Source organism: Amia ocellicauda, chromosome 23 (assembly GCF_036373705.1).
Source record: "Amia ocellicauda isolate fAmiCal2 chromosome 23, fAmiCal2.hap1, whole genome shotgun sequence".
NCBI lineage: Eukaryota > Metazoa > Chordata > Actinopteri > Amiiformes > Amiidae > Amia > Amia ocellicauda.
Window position 1 is genome coordinate 12082555 of NC_089872.1, and position 14956 is coordinate 12097510.

Below are 14956 nucleotides of genomic sequence, written 5' to 3' on the forward strand. Positions count from 1 at the left end.
AATGTTATGCTTTTAGCAAATATTTATTTTGAGACTGGTCTGTGTCTCCAGCAACATTAATTAGCTATTATAATTAGCATCTAAATGGTGGCGGCATCTGACATAGCAACAGTGACATTTATAACGGCTATTGTAACAAAATTAGCTTGGATTCATTAAACAGAGCGAGGGTACGGACCTTCAGAATGATAGGTTTATTAAGACTTAATGATATGATAAGCCTTTCAGTATCTCCTGCTAAATTGCTTTCTGTTAATAACTTATTGTTATTATTGTGGATTCAAGGGAAGTCAGAAGCAGGACTAGACAGCCACACGACCCCCGATCTGTATGTTATCAACCATAGAATGGACATTATCTGAATGTATCAGTCCATTGATGGCCAATTCACACACACACATTCATACACACAATGCATTGATAGTGATTTGTCTATACACATCAGAGACAAACAGCACTGTGATGATTTTTGACAATAAACTTACATAAGATGCATTATCACTTATCCAGACTAATTAGTGTGCATTAAGCACAAAACAAAAAACACATCAGTCTGAGTTCCAGTTTCTTTTTATTTCCTTCAGTGCTCAAGCCAAAGCATTGGTATTATTATTTGTATTACATTCGGTGTTTGAAATACAGGGATAATACATGCATTTGTGGTGGTGGTTGTTTGTTTGTTAATTTGACAAAAACATCCTTCATAAGGAGACACATACGAGCTGCAGAACGACTATGAAAGTGTTTGGCATTAGCTGTAGGTTTTCAATAACCTGGAAATCTGTTTGGCAGTTCTCTATTCTGGACAATACTGCAAACCCATTTAGATAGATTAGGAAAAAAGCTTGTATGCCCTCTTAATAAATATACCCCCAATTTAAAAAAAAAGGAGATGATTTTCATACTTCCATTAAATAATTGACTTGAGGGTGATTCGCAGAAAAACTTGATAACATTTTGTATAAGCAATTCTGTTACTAGTTAGCTTGCTGTGTTATTGTAAATTGTAAAGCTAAATGGTATGTTTTGTAAATCATGTATAAAACATTTCCTTGAAGTTTCCTTTTCCTTTCCACATTTTAACAGACAAATAAAATATAATTTAGTGAGGGTTTAAGCTTGCAAAAAAAAAACAGCTGCAGGTGAACTTCAAAAGTATCTCCTTCTTTGGCATCTCTGCACCAAATGCTAAAAATGCACTCTAATCTCAGCTTTTTCAAAATATTACAATATTGTTCCACTCCCACTTGCATTAATATCACTCAGCTTTAATACTGTCATTCTCACTTAAAACTATCTTTGGCAGAAGTGCATACAAAAGTACCTTTATCCAGTGAAAGCTGAAGCCGTAAAGTAATAATAAGAGACAGACAAAATGCTAATCATTAGTATCCAGGGAATCCCACTTTGGCACAAACAAACAGAGAGGATTGTGAAGGTGCCTGCATTCAGGCTTACAACAAAGTCTTTTTTTGTTGTTGTCTTTTTTACCAGGTTACCTAACACAAAAACAATAATTGTTTCTACACAGTGTGTGTCAATTTAAAGGGCATAGATTAAAATGGCTCTGGACCTTACATTTTGAAGCACACTGTATACTTCAGAAAATGAAAATACCTGTCACACATACTCCCACTACAGCACACTAAATGCAAAATTGCTGAATTTATTGAACTGTTTTTCTCTGCAGAAAGAAAATAAGATCTCAAATTCCCAGCAGTAATGTAGGCCAATGTCACCAATTCATTCTGACAGCTATGGCAGCCCGCTGTCTGCTATTTGGCTGTACAATCCTTTCAGAACTGTTGCTTTAGCACCAGCATTTCAGCAGTAAAATAAAATACCTCACTTTTGTAATGCCAGCCAAAGAAGCAGTATGAATTGTTATAGCCCTCTCACGCCAGATATGGGCTGACTTTTTCAAAGTTAGAAAGTAATTAATTGATTTAAAAACAGCATGTACTGATATGGAGATAACAAAGCACATATGTATTTACTACCAGCACCAGCAATGCGCTTATCTCAAACACAAACTATTATATCTCGCAAAAGAATTACATAACATTTTAAATCACACTATATGACAATTTAAAAGATCTATAAATGCTTTTATCATCTTACTTTATGAGATGACACCAAAGGAAGGAAGATGACTTAACTGATCTCCCACAGACCGTTACAGGCAGCAGTAAACTATCTGAACTCCAGTCTTCCTGTGATCACTGGGGAGTCAGCGGAAGTCACATGTCTTTGGAGAAAAAGTGATATATATGATAATTCATATAATGCTAGGGCTGGTATAATAACTTGGTAACACTTTATATTGTGGCATCATTAATAAATGATTCGTAAATAGTTTATAGTCATGTTTATAATGTATCAATAAACCTTTATTACATATAATTACTTATAACACTTTATTGCTAATTTATAAATGGTATTATTAATGTTTCATAACTGTTATACAAACTATTTATCAATTACTTATTAATCACACTGTTATATAAAGTGTTAAATATAAACAAAGAATATTAATTTATATGGATGCCAAGAACCAACCCGTGAGTGTGATTTACTTTGTAGTACAGTTAATTATCATTTCCTTCACCTTAAATTGTCATGATAGAAATTTATGAGAGATGCAGGCTCTTCCATTAAACAGCAGGATATTAAATCAACGTTCTCTGCTATTTGAAGGATTGATAGATAAACTTTTCATTTCAGCCAAATTGAATAAGATGTGAAGTACATAGGCATGTCACGAGGACCACTTACATGAAAGATTGAGCCTTTTCCTCACAATAAAAGCTCATGGGAGACTACAGCTGAACTTTCACAATGGAATATTATTATATTATCTGTGACAGGGCTGAAAAATGATCCGCTGGAAGCTATTGGAGATTTCATTCACTGTACCAGGGGGTAATAATAACTGTAAAATGCAGAACACAGAAGAATTGGACGTCAGATGTAGGCCTGCTACAAGCACTTTTGAACACCTGTCCTTTTCAGATAGACAAGGAATAGTCGTCTGTCACTGAGATAAAATGTTGGTATCCTGTAGCAAATCAATTCAATCAATCATTTTTTATTTAGTATAGCGCCATACAGTGTGCTTTACAGATTGAAAATAAACAGACAAACCAAATAAATAAATAAACCATTAGGCACAGAGAAGAGAAAAACAACAACTCCTTTAGGATGACAAATTGATATAGGAGAAAATAAATCTCTGGGGGTCCGTGGTTTAAGGCCTAGGCCTAATCCCTTCCAGGCAGTATAATTGTATGATACAGGCAAGCAAGAAGGTCAGGAAGTTTATAAGTGGTGCTGCTAACTGTGGTCTTCCCTCTCCTGGGTGTCCCTCGCTAGCCAATCCATGCCCTACACAGACCAAACTTTGAAGAGATTCACCACGATATAGATTATGTTGCTTGTGCTTTTTGTATGGATATGATCAATATTTCTTGATTTAAAATGGATCGAAAACACCAAAAATCCCTTCTGGTTTAACACTCAAAATTCCATTCCTTTATTTTACCAAGTTTTTACTGTGTGTTTACAAAGTTTTTACCATGATTGTACCACATTTTTACCATATTTTAAAAAATGTACCATATAAATAAATCAGCTTTGATACTTCTTATAGGGCTTTTATACGTCATATTTGCTCTATTTCCCTAGATGTCCTTAAAAATGAATTTTGCACAGGGAAAGGCAGATGTGAGATGAGGTAAAGTCATTTTCTATCCAGGGTATCTTCCACTTGTGGCAGAGAACATCTAAAGCTGGAACATTCTAATTTTAAATGTTCCCCAGGTAACAAGGATTGTGAGTAATTTCTCAATGCATGTAAAACCATGTCATCATAACATCAGCTCGCTGAAACAGCTGTTGGCCTTCCTTTTTACTCCAAATGAGTCTTCCTGCAGGAGAGGATCAGAATTGTTGTTGTAATAATTCCATGATATCTGTATATTCTCCGCTTAATTGCCCAGAAATGTCTGTAGCACATTTACAGATTCCTGAAAGAAAGAATTGCTTTGTAGTCCCAAAGGTGTGTAAATGCCAAACATACTAGCTTTCAAATTTGTGGCTTCATGAATATGAATATTTGAAACAGATAGGAATACCATCTGCAGTGGTTTTTAGCATAGGATTTGCTTGGACTTGGCATTTGTTTGCTAGATAGAAGCTTTTATTACAAAACAGCATCTGTCAGAATGTGAGTTAATTCTTCATTCTTTCATAAAAAAGAAAAAAAATCGGTTAAATGTTAGTCTGGGATTTCTGCAAGGCTGTTGAACAATTGCATAGTAAAGTACTTTACCCTAAAGACCATTTGTGCGTATTATATTACAGCATGCCATTTGGTGAAGCATCCATTGACATTTATTATCTTAACATAATGAACAAGGGGCTAATGTCAGCTAAAGGACCCAAAAAGAAAAGACATAATGATGAGTGAATAAGAAAAAGTATTAAGTTTTCAGTCTTTTCTTACTGACTCTTGATATACTCTACTCATGTACCTCCAGACTTGTACTGTCTTTGCTTTGCTTTGATATAATCTCAGAAATATAGTTTGCAGATAAATTCATTACTGACAGCTTAACATGAAAAGTCTGCCCTTAAATAATTTTGCAATAACACTTTAAGGTAATAATACCCAGTCAGTACTGAAATTAATGACAAACATAAAGCATTCCTCTAGAAATCAGAGGAAGTCTCAGAATATTCAGCTTCTATTCCTGTGATGCTCAGTCTGTATTCAAGTGAAACATTGGCCATCATTTTGAAAGTTTTCCATTGTTTGATTTGAAGTATGTCTTAGTCAATGCTGAAAGTCATTTTACAGTAATGAAGTGCTTTTAAAGCCAATCCCAGCCAGCTAAAAGGCATAGATTTTGACAGGGTCCAATGTTTTCTATTTTTAATATTCAGCATCATTCTATACTGTAGCTCTAGCTAAGTTTGGATCTTTTGGCATATCTATTGTTTTGCTGTTCATTTACAACACATTCTAGATTACTGGTATTGTGTTGAACACATAACTTTGTATGTGTAATTTCTGAATGTATTCTTATCTGTGTAAAATAACTACATGTAGAATATACTTGACTTCGAAGGCAGGGGTGAGATATGCATCAAAAGCTGCTTCTGTCGAGTCATTTTCAATAGAACTTTGGTTTTGAATGGCCTCTGAACCACAAAATATAGAGAGATTAGATATTTGTCTCTGGTGAACACAGACTGAGAGCCAGGGCTTGAACCAGGATGTCCTTATAGAAGCCCGTTATGTTAACCATTAGTCAAGCCTCCAGAGACCATGAAGTTTCAGGAAGCTTTTAATATACTTTTAATTTTAATATGATGGTCAATGCAATTTAATGCAGATGCTGATATTAAATAGTCCAAGTTCACCACATTAAAGAAACTTTCCCTTAAGAGGATTACCGATTTCCCTTAAGAGGGCGATTTTACGGTTTACACAAGAAGCATTTTTAAAGCAACAGTGCAGTACAACAATCAATACAAAAATACAAAGTAAAGCACTAAAAAATTATAGTAACACAATCAAAACAAAATTCAATCAGCATACATCCTTGCACAATGAGGTAACAAGTGCAGTCACAGTTATTAAGTCACATATGCCTTGGAAATATTTCAGGATGTAGCCATGAGATAATGGTGATCTTCAAAATGAACAATGGTTTTAAAAAGCTGTCATTTGTCAAGTAGATCTATGAATAAAAGGGAATATTAGTCAGCGAGTCAAAACAACCATTTACACTGTCTGCCTAATGGGAGCTGCCAAAGAAATAAAAACTATATCTCTTTTAATCCGATTGACATCAAGCTCTCATCTAATTGCAAATTATTATTAAGATAACTCAGTAGCAGAGAATAAAAATGCCATAAAATAAATAACTGTCAGGAAGCACCATGTTTAATTCCCTTTCCCAGCTCAAATGGTAATGTGTTGTTTTGAGTGGGTCTGAGATATCTTCTTAAAAGGTATAATTTGTAATACTTTATGAAGAAAAAGGTAATCCAAGAAAACAAATACACCTTCCCTTCTGACTTTGAGTCCTTTAAATAATGTATAACATGTATATATAAAACAGTAAATTGGGTTTGGCTAGGTATTATTAAGTGTAGATTCCAATACAAATAATACATAATGGTAATAGTCAGCTTTAAGATCTTATGGAGTATTAAAATGTATTAAAAGTTATAAATATATATAGGAGCATAAGCAATTACATAAGTAAAATTTACAAATTTTACAGGTACAAATCCCTATAATACAGTTAGGTCCATAAATATTTGGACAGTGACACAATTGTCATCATTTTGGCTCTGTACACCACCACAATGGATTTGAAATTAAACAATCAAGATGTGCTTTAAGTGTAGAGTTTCATCTTTAATTTGAGGGTAGTTACATCCAAATTGGGAGAACGGTGTAGGAATTACACCCATTTTTATATGTGGTCCCCCCAATTTTAGGGACAATTGGCTGCTCAGCTGTCTCAGCTGTTCCATGGCCAGGTGTGTGCTATTCCCTCATTAGTTCAATTACAGGTAAGCAGATAAAAGGTCTAGATTTGATTTCAAATGTGGCATTTGCATTTGGAATCTGTTGCTGTTAACCCTCAATATGAAGTCCAAAGAGCAGCCACTGTGAGTGAAGCAAGCCATCAGTAGGTTGAGAAATCAAAACAAACCAATGAGAGAGATAGCAAAAACATTAGGTGAGGCCAATTCAACTATCTAGTACATTCTTAAAAAGAAAGAACGCACTGTGAGCTCAGGAACACCAAAAGGCCCGGAAGACCACTGTGGTGGATGACAGAAGAATTATTTCCCTGGTGAAGAAAAACCCCTTCACAACAGTTGGCCAAATCAAGAACACCCTCCAGGAGGCAGGCGTATCTGTGTCAAAGTCAACAATCAAGAGGAGACTTCACCACAGTAAATACAGAGGGTTTACCACAAGATGTAAACAGGAAACAAGAAGACCAGATCAGAGATTGCCAAAAACATCTAAAGAACCTGTACATTTCTGGAACAACATCCTTTGGACAGATGAGACAAAGATCAACTTGTACCAGAATGATGGAAAGAGAAGAGTATGGAGAAAGGAAGGAACTGCTCATGATCCGAAGCATACCACCTCATCTGTGAAGCATTTTATGACATGGGCATGGATGGCTGCCAAGGGAACTGGTTCCCTTGTATTTATTGATGATGTGACTGCTGACCAAAGCAGCAGGATGAATTCTGAAGTGTTTAGGGCTATATTATCTGCTCAGATTCAGACAAATGCTTCAAAATGCTTCACAGTGCAGATGGACAATGACCTGAAGCATACTGCAAAAGCAACCCAAGACTTTTTTAAGGTGAAGAAGTGGAATGTTCTCCAATCACCTGACCTGAATCCAATTGAGCAGCATTTCACTTGCTGAAGGCAAAACTGAAGGCAAAACGCCCCAAGAACAAGCAGGAACTAAAGACAGCTGCAGTCCAGGCCTGGCAGAGCATCCCCAGGAAAGAAACCCAGCATCTGGTGATGTCTATGTGTCTAGACTTCAGGCAGCCATTGACTGCAAAGGATTTGCAACCAAGTATTGAAACTCACAATTTAATTCATGATTATGTTAGTTTGTCCAAATACTTTTGAGACCCTAAAATTGGGGGGAGCACATATAAAAATGTGTGTAATTCCTACACCGTTCACACAATTTGGATGTAACTACCCTCAAATTGAAGATGAAAGTCTACACTTAAAGCACATCTAGATTGTTTCCTTTCAAATCCATTGTGGTGGCGTACAGAGCCAAAACAATTGTGTCACTGTCCAAATATTTATGGACCTAACTTATATTACATCAAATAGTCCCATCGCCTGGTGCCAGTTCATTAAATATACTGCCGTAATAGTGCATACAAATAAACAACTACACAAAACAAACACTCTGCTATGAACTGGCAAGTCAGGCCTGGCACACTATCCTGTAATTATTAGTAATAGCTTTCTACTAAAACAAATAGAAGAAACCTTGGCTTGATATCATTTGTTCTTCGATAGGCACTTTATTTTTATGAGAGGTATGTTTTTTTTAGTCCTAACAAGCAAATATTTCCTCAGGAACATGTTGTACTTTTGCTTTTTTAACCTGACCAATAAAAATGAATAAAAACTGCTAGTCTTGCTAATGCTAATAAGCATTTAAACAAAGGACAGGCAATTCAATCTGCACATGTACTCCATGTACAAAACTGCCTTAGTACAGGGAAATAAAACATTATATATATATATATATATATATATATATATATATATATATATATATATATAGACATATAAAAAGGTAATTTAAATATGAGCCATTAACTAATGTTCATGAATATAAAGATGTATAATGGACATAGAATTTTCCAGGTTTTTACATTTGATCTCAACATTTTTGATCTGATTAGCATTCCTGAGATAATATTACATTAACATAAAATGCACTGCAGCCATCTGACTCAGTCTCTATAATGTTTGATGGTGTGGAAGCAACCTCATTCTTATACATTTTATCATGCTATTTGTTTACAGGCAATCTCTTTAATAGCAAGTTTCTGATGATACAATTTGTCATTTGTGTGTCCGCTCTCTCAAGAACCTCATTTCAGAGCAGATACATGCTACTCGGGGGGATGGGGAGAAAAAAACAACTGCAGCTTTCAATAATTTGAATACACTTCTTCGTGGTAAAGTGTTTATTTTGCGTCTATTGTCAGGTTAATGCATAGCCATTTTCTGTTTGCCTAAGGATTGTGGTTATTATATTGATTTTGGAGTTATTAAAGTCTCCTATTATATTAAGCACTGATGGCAAGAAAAATGAAAGGATAAGATGTTGTTCTATGATAACATCTTTAATTGGTGCCTTATGGAGCTTAGGGCCAGGATGTATTCTTGTTTTTGATGGACTATATAAAATAAACCATGACTGTCTACAAATATGTACTTGCTATTCACAAGTAGGTCAAAGTTTTGATCTGGTCTAGGCGGAGGAGCCCAAGGCATTTATTTCTTCGTTGCCACAATAACTGTATTTAAAGACAAAGTAATAAATAAATCACAGATCAAAACATCATGAATTTAAGACATTAATATTGAAGGGTAACCTTGTAACCCACATTTACAGCAGTCAATGCCATAGTCTTTCCTTCCATTTCCTCAAGCCTGTTTTAGATCGGCAAATATATTTTGAATTCAAAACCAATTCCGTCCTCATCTTTATCCTATAATATTCATGCCGAAGCATAGTTGACACACCTTTCAGGAAGAGAAGAATACATAATTCATTGTTCATAAAGCCCCTTCCATTACATCTTTTTATAGTGTCTTCATTCATCTGAAGTGACATATTGAGAGGTTATGAAAGATTAGAAAATGACAGTAGCGGAGATTGAAGTTTTCTATATGCCCTGTAGGCCATGCAGACGTATCTGAAGCCTGGCTTTATATTTCAGTCAAAGGCTCTTGAACCCTGACAGGTCACTTTTGCAAAATACAAATAAAAGGGAAAATCTCTGCCCCATTTACATACTTTGGGTCTAATATATCAGTCATATTTGGTATCCAGAGTTTCATTTCTTGTGCTGGAGCATATGTCAGCAAATCTCAATATTTGTAAGGAAGAAAGTACTTTTATTTAAAAAAAAATTTATAAATACATAGATACATACATAAATTCTCACCAAATTGGCATTTTTAGTTTGGGTTGGACAACGATATCCTAGTAATTATTTTTTCATAATCTGGACCTCCGATTTTTTAGATGATTGCCAAAAATTTAATATTTGGAATTATCCTCTTTTCTAACAGCATATTTGACACGTAATTTGTGAGAGATGAATATTCATAGTCCACAAAATGTCAAATTTAATTTACCAAACAAGGTCAAAATGAAATGGCAGGAAGATTAAAGAGTAATTAACTGGAACTTTTGTCATTGGCACTCAGGCCTAGGAATGACGGCTGTGTCATGAGCAGGTCCAAGACAATCTACAAACATCTGTGGCTAAATGTCAACCTAGGCTTTAAATCAACCTTATGAAATACCATTTACTTCATCTTTTGAAAAATTAAATAAAGTTTATTTTCATAAAGGGCGTCAAAACATATTTCAGCACATTTTTATTTCCACTGATGCCTTACAATGTCAGATGATTTGATTGGAGGAAAGCTTGTCTGAGATCAGAGTACTGATCATTAGAACACTGGACAAAAATCAATCAATGGAATTTTATTGAGAAATATTTTGAATCATGCAAATAATCTATATAAAATGTGTACTGCCAAATGGCTGAAAACTGATATTTAGTTCCAGGTCCCCAATCTGTTGCACAGTCTTGCTTATAAAATATGCAGCATTCAATGGTCAATGGTAGCCTTATTTTAGGTTGTTGCACAGAATTGCATAATGCTTTTATAATCACACATATTTCTATGAACAGTCATCCCACCATACAGGCTTTGGGTAACCAGTTTAAAACAAAATAACTTTCTTGCTTTAATAAGACATCTGATTGAGCCAGCCCCAGGATTGTTGCATTATGTATTACATTGTTTCTGTTCGTTTTCCATGAATTTGTTCTCAGAATTCAAGCATTAGTTTAAAGAGAGGAAGGGCGAATTGTAATGGGGAGCAATCATGTTGGACCAATTGTCAGGACAGACTGACTCACTCCCAAAGAGTAATTTATCATAAAGTATAAGAATAATTAAGATTATCCATCCAAGGAGGCCGATACCTAAACTTAATAAGCAAAATATATGTATAGTATGCTATGCCGCTATAGTGTGTGCTGTTAGACCGCATATACAAATCATGACTCAATCGAGGTTTCATTATTGCTGGGCGCTGAAGGCCGCCACCTGGGGTTAACTTACCTCATCGCCATATTAGTCAATTCCACCCAGGAATCATCCTTACCCAATCGATGCAGCTCCATTTACCAAAGTTTAAGGAGCTTACATCGATCCCAGGTTGTTACAGTACAACACATCTGCTCTTGCAGCCTCTCAGAGATGTCATAACCCAATCTGCCTGTTTCAGACCTACAGACTATAGCTTTCCAGTAGAGCTTCACAGCAGCCCTGCATTTACCTTCATACCTTCCTGCGACTTAAAATGGCTTCATTCTAAAAGGCTCTTAAAGGGATCTATGTAAATAAGAAGCAATCTCCAAAACACTATAATTTGCCTATTCCCATTTTCATTTTGTCAAAAAGGGCTTTTTACAGCTAGCCATCATCAAATCTCTTAGCAAACAGGAAATACACTTTCAGTTGAGGTACAGGGTGTGCCAATCATGCAAATCACATAAAGGTACCAAAGTAAACAACAAGTACGAAGCCTACCGGACCACTAAAGTGGAATGACTTTCTTTACAATTCCTTACAATTTTCTTGACTCAACTGACTAAAAACATATTATTTACATAATAGAGGCTTCCAAAGTCACTGGAAAATATATTGCCAGCTTTATATAGTGCTAATATCGTTTTTACTTTAAAATTCTGTACATATGCATCAGGGGTCACGGTTATGGAGTTACCTGGAGAACTTGCAGATAAACAATCTCTGCTGGAAAATGAGAACAAAATGTCCAATGTGCTTTTTTCTTTGCATTTGATGTATTTCAGTAAAGTTGTCCAGATGTAACTGTCAATAAACAAATACAGTATATCTCTCAAACCAAGACATAGGATTTCTCCGCTGACAGAGAGTAAAGGCCAGTCAGCGGGTTTGCAACAGTGTTTTCATGACACCGAGCAACTGACGATAACAGGCGTCTGGTAACATGATGAACACTTCTTCAGGAGATGGATTTCATTACCAGGTGATAATGCTCCCACGGTTCAATGGTTTTGGTCTTATAACATTTTTTCCTAGATATTAAACAGTTCCCAGCTATTGTTTACAGCAGACTTGAAACACCATAAATCAGGGGGGAAGTATGTTTCAAAGAGCTACACAACTCCTAAATAGGCTATCATTTATTTGAGTGGTGCTGAAATGCTTCCTAAATGCCAAAGTCTTTTGAAAACCACGCAGACATAATATAGTGCTCTAACAACAGCAATAAAGTGCTTGTTTGTGTTTGTATCAGTTGTATAAAAATACAGACAAAAGGAAATGTTTCATTATTTGATAGTTTCTTGAATATGCTGATTGTGTGCCTTAAAAATACAAATGATTAGATTTCACACTAAACAAGAAGTTATTCTGATGATAAGAATTTGATTATTTTATTGATTAAGTCAGCTTGCATGTGGATCAAAACTGATCTGGTTGGTAATTTCAGGAGCACATTTGACTGCAATCCTGCCAATAACAAGCAGTTGTTTTCATAAGACCCGGCTAATAAATATCTCACTTAAAATTAAAAATAGCCTGGATTACAGGAAAACATGAATTCAATGAAAATGCAAATTCCAAAAATCTCACTTGAAGCTTTCTGTTTGCCAGAGGCTTTTTGGTGTCTGACCGTTGGAAAATCACCACTAAGCTCTAGAACTGGAATCTCTGATTGGCAGTTTGTTTGATGGTGAAGTTAATTCAGGTAATAAAGTTGACCAAGCGTAAATATTCACCATCATCAAGGGCATCGTCAGTCATGCAAAGTAAAGGGATTTCATGAAAGACCCTTGGGCAGTTTAGGAAAGTTCTAGATCATTTCATCCTCACCCTACACCCAATCCCGACCACTCTGCTCAAGACACACCTGTCCAGACTGCACCTGTGAAACCTCAAACCTGCCCTTCTGGCCATTGTTTTCCCTCAATTCCATTTCCTAAAACCAGTCAAATCTGGGTCTTAGATCTGAGCCATCAGATGCCGGGAGATAACTTGCTGTTCTCAGTGCAGTTTGTCATTTTCACTCAGAAGCTTTTCTTTCACTCTACCAATTACATTTTCATTACAAAGACCCCTGAGGGGCACCGCTATCATAACCTCAATGTGTATTGCACTTTACTACTGCAGAAATTATATGTTCTTGTCCTTTGAATGACAGGTGAAAGGAATAAAACTATTTTCTTTTGACCTGGATTTAGTGGACCTTAGGAAGCACACCTTAAATGTCATCGCATTGTAAACAAGGGGAAAAGGTCTTATAAATTACAGACTTTTAACAAGGTCGCTTGCATAACAGGTGAGATATGACCCTGGGGTGAGATCATGCTCTTGTTTTTAGCAGGAGCGATGAAATGGGGTAAGCTTTGAAAAGTACTTTGTCGCATATATAATTCCTCTATATAGCGAATATCCTTTCCTTTATGCTTACAAGACAAAAAACTGCATTGTCGTGAACATTTCGATTCAGACTTCACTCAATTAAAATAGATTTTTTTATCAAAGGAGAAAGAACTGTTCAATCACTATATATATAGTGCAGAGTATAGTACAGAATAGTCCAGGGATTGGAAGTACTTCCCAGTGGGTAAACCTTTAGTTGTTTTTGTTTTCTGTGTTTATTCCCAAACTTCAGAAAATGGGCAGATATTGTCATGCTTGAATTTCAAACGATAGCTTTCACAGAAAAGGTTTGGCTGACACCCCTTGTAGTTTAATGTTATTCCACTTGAGAACAGCTTCTCTCACAAGGCCCTCAGGTTACCCACAAGACTGGCATTTCAACACATGTACCTGTAAGTGATGCATCGAGATATGATTTGCCATAGATGGGAGAATCAAATATGTATTCCACTTCAACGTGATTTTTGCTTTTTGGATTTTTCTTCTGTTTTTGGATATTTTGTATGTGAAATAATGCCTATGACTATGTTCAGGTAATTTCAAGTTTGTTTTTTTGTTCTTTATGACACACAAAGATGATGCCTCACAAAAACAATTCTATAAAACTCATTTTGATATACAGACATATGACACATCCATCCATCCATCCATCAATTTTCGAAACCGCTTATCCTGGTGAGGGTAGCGGGGAAGCCAAAGCCGATCCCAGCAGGCATAGGGCGCAAGGCAGGAATACACCCAGGATGGGATGCCAGGCCATTGCTGGGCAACACACACACACACACACACACACACATACCTACAGGGCAATTTAGCATGGCCAATTAACCTAACCCACATGTCTTTGGACGGTGGAAGGAAACTGGAGTGCCGGGAGGAAACCCATGCAGTCAAGCGGAGAACATGTAAACTCCACACAGACAAGCAACCAGGACTCGAAACCTGGAGCTGTGTGGCAGCAGCGCTAACCACCGCGCCTCCGTGCCACCCCATATGACACATACAGTCCATAAATACTTGGACAGTGACACAATTATCATCATTTTGACTCTGTACCATAATGGATTTGAAAGGAATCAAAATGTGTTTTAAGTGTAGACTTTCATTTGAGGGTAGTTACATCCAAATTGGGTGAACGGTGTAGGAATTACACCCATTTTTATATGTGGTCCCCCAATTTTAGGGGCTCAAAAGAATATGGACAAACTAACATAATCATGAATGAAATTGTGAGTTTCAATACTTGGTTGCAGTTCCTTTGCAGTCAATGACTGCCTGAAGTCTGGAACCCATAGACATCACCAGATGCTGGGTTTCTTCGCTGGTGATGCTCTGCCAGGCCTGCACTGCAGCTGTTTTTAGTTCCTGCTTGTTCTTGGGGTGTTTTGCCTTCAGTTTTGCCTTAGAAATCAAAACAAACCAATCAGAGAGATAGCACAGACATTAGGTGTGGCCAAGGAATGCAAATTAAAGATGAAAGTCTACACTTAAAGCACATCTTGATTGTTTCCTTTCAAATCCATTGTGGTGGCGTACAGAGCCAAAATGATGACAGTTGTGTCTCTGTCCAAATATTTATGGACCTAACTGTGTTTCACTTTCTGTGTAGGATACCAAGAAAAACAAAAA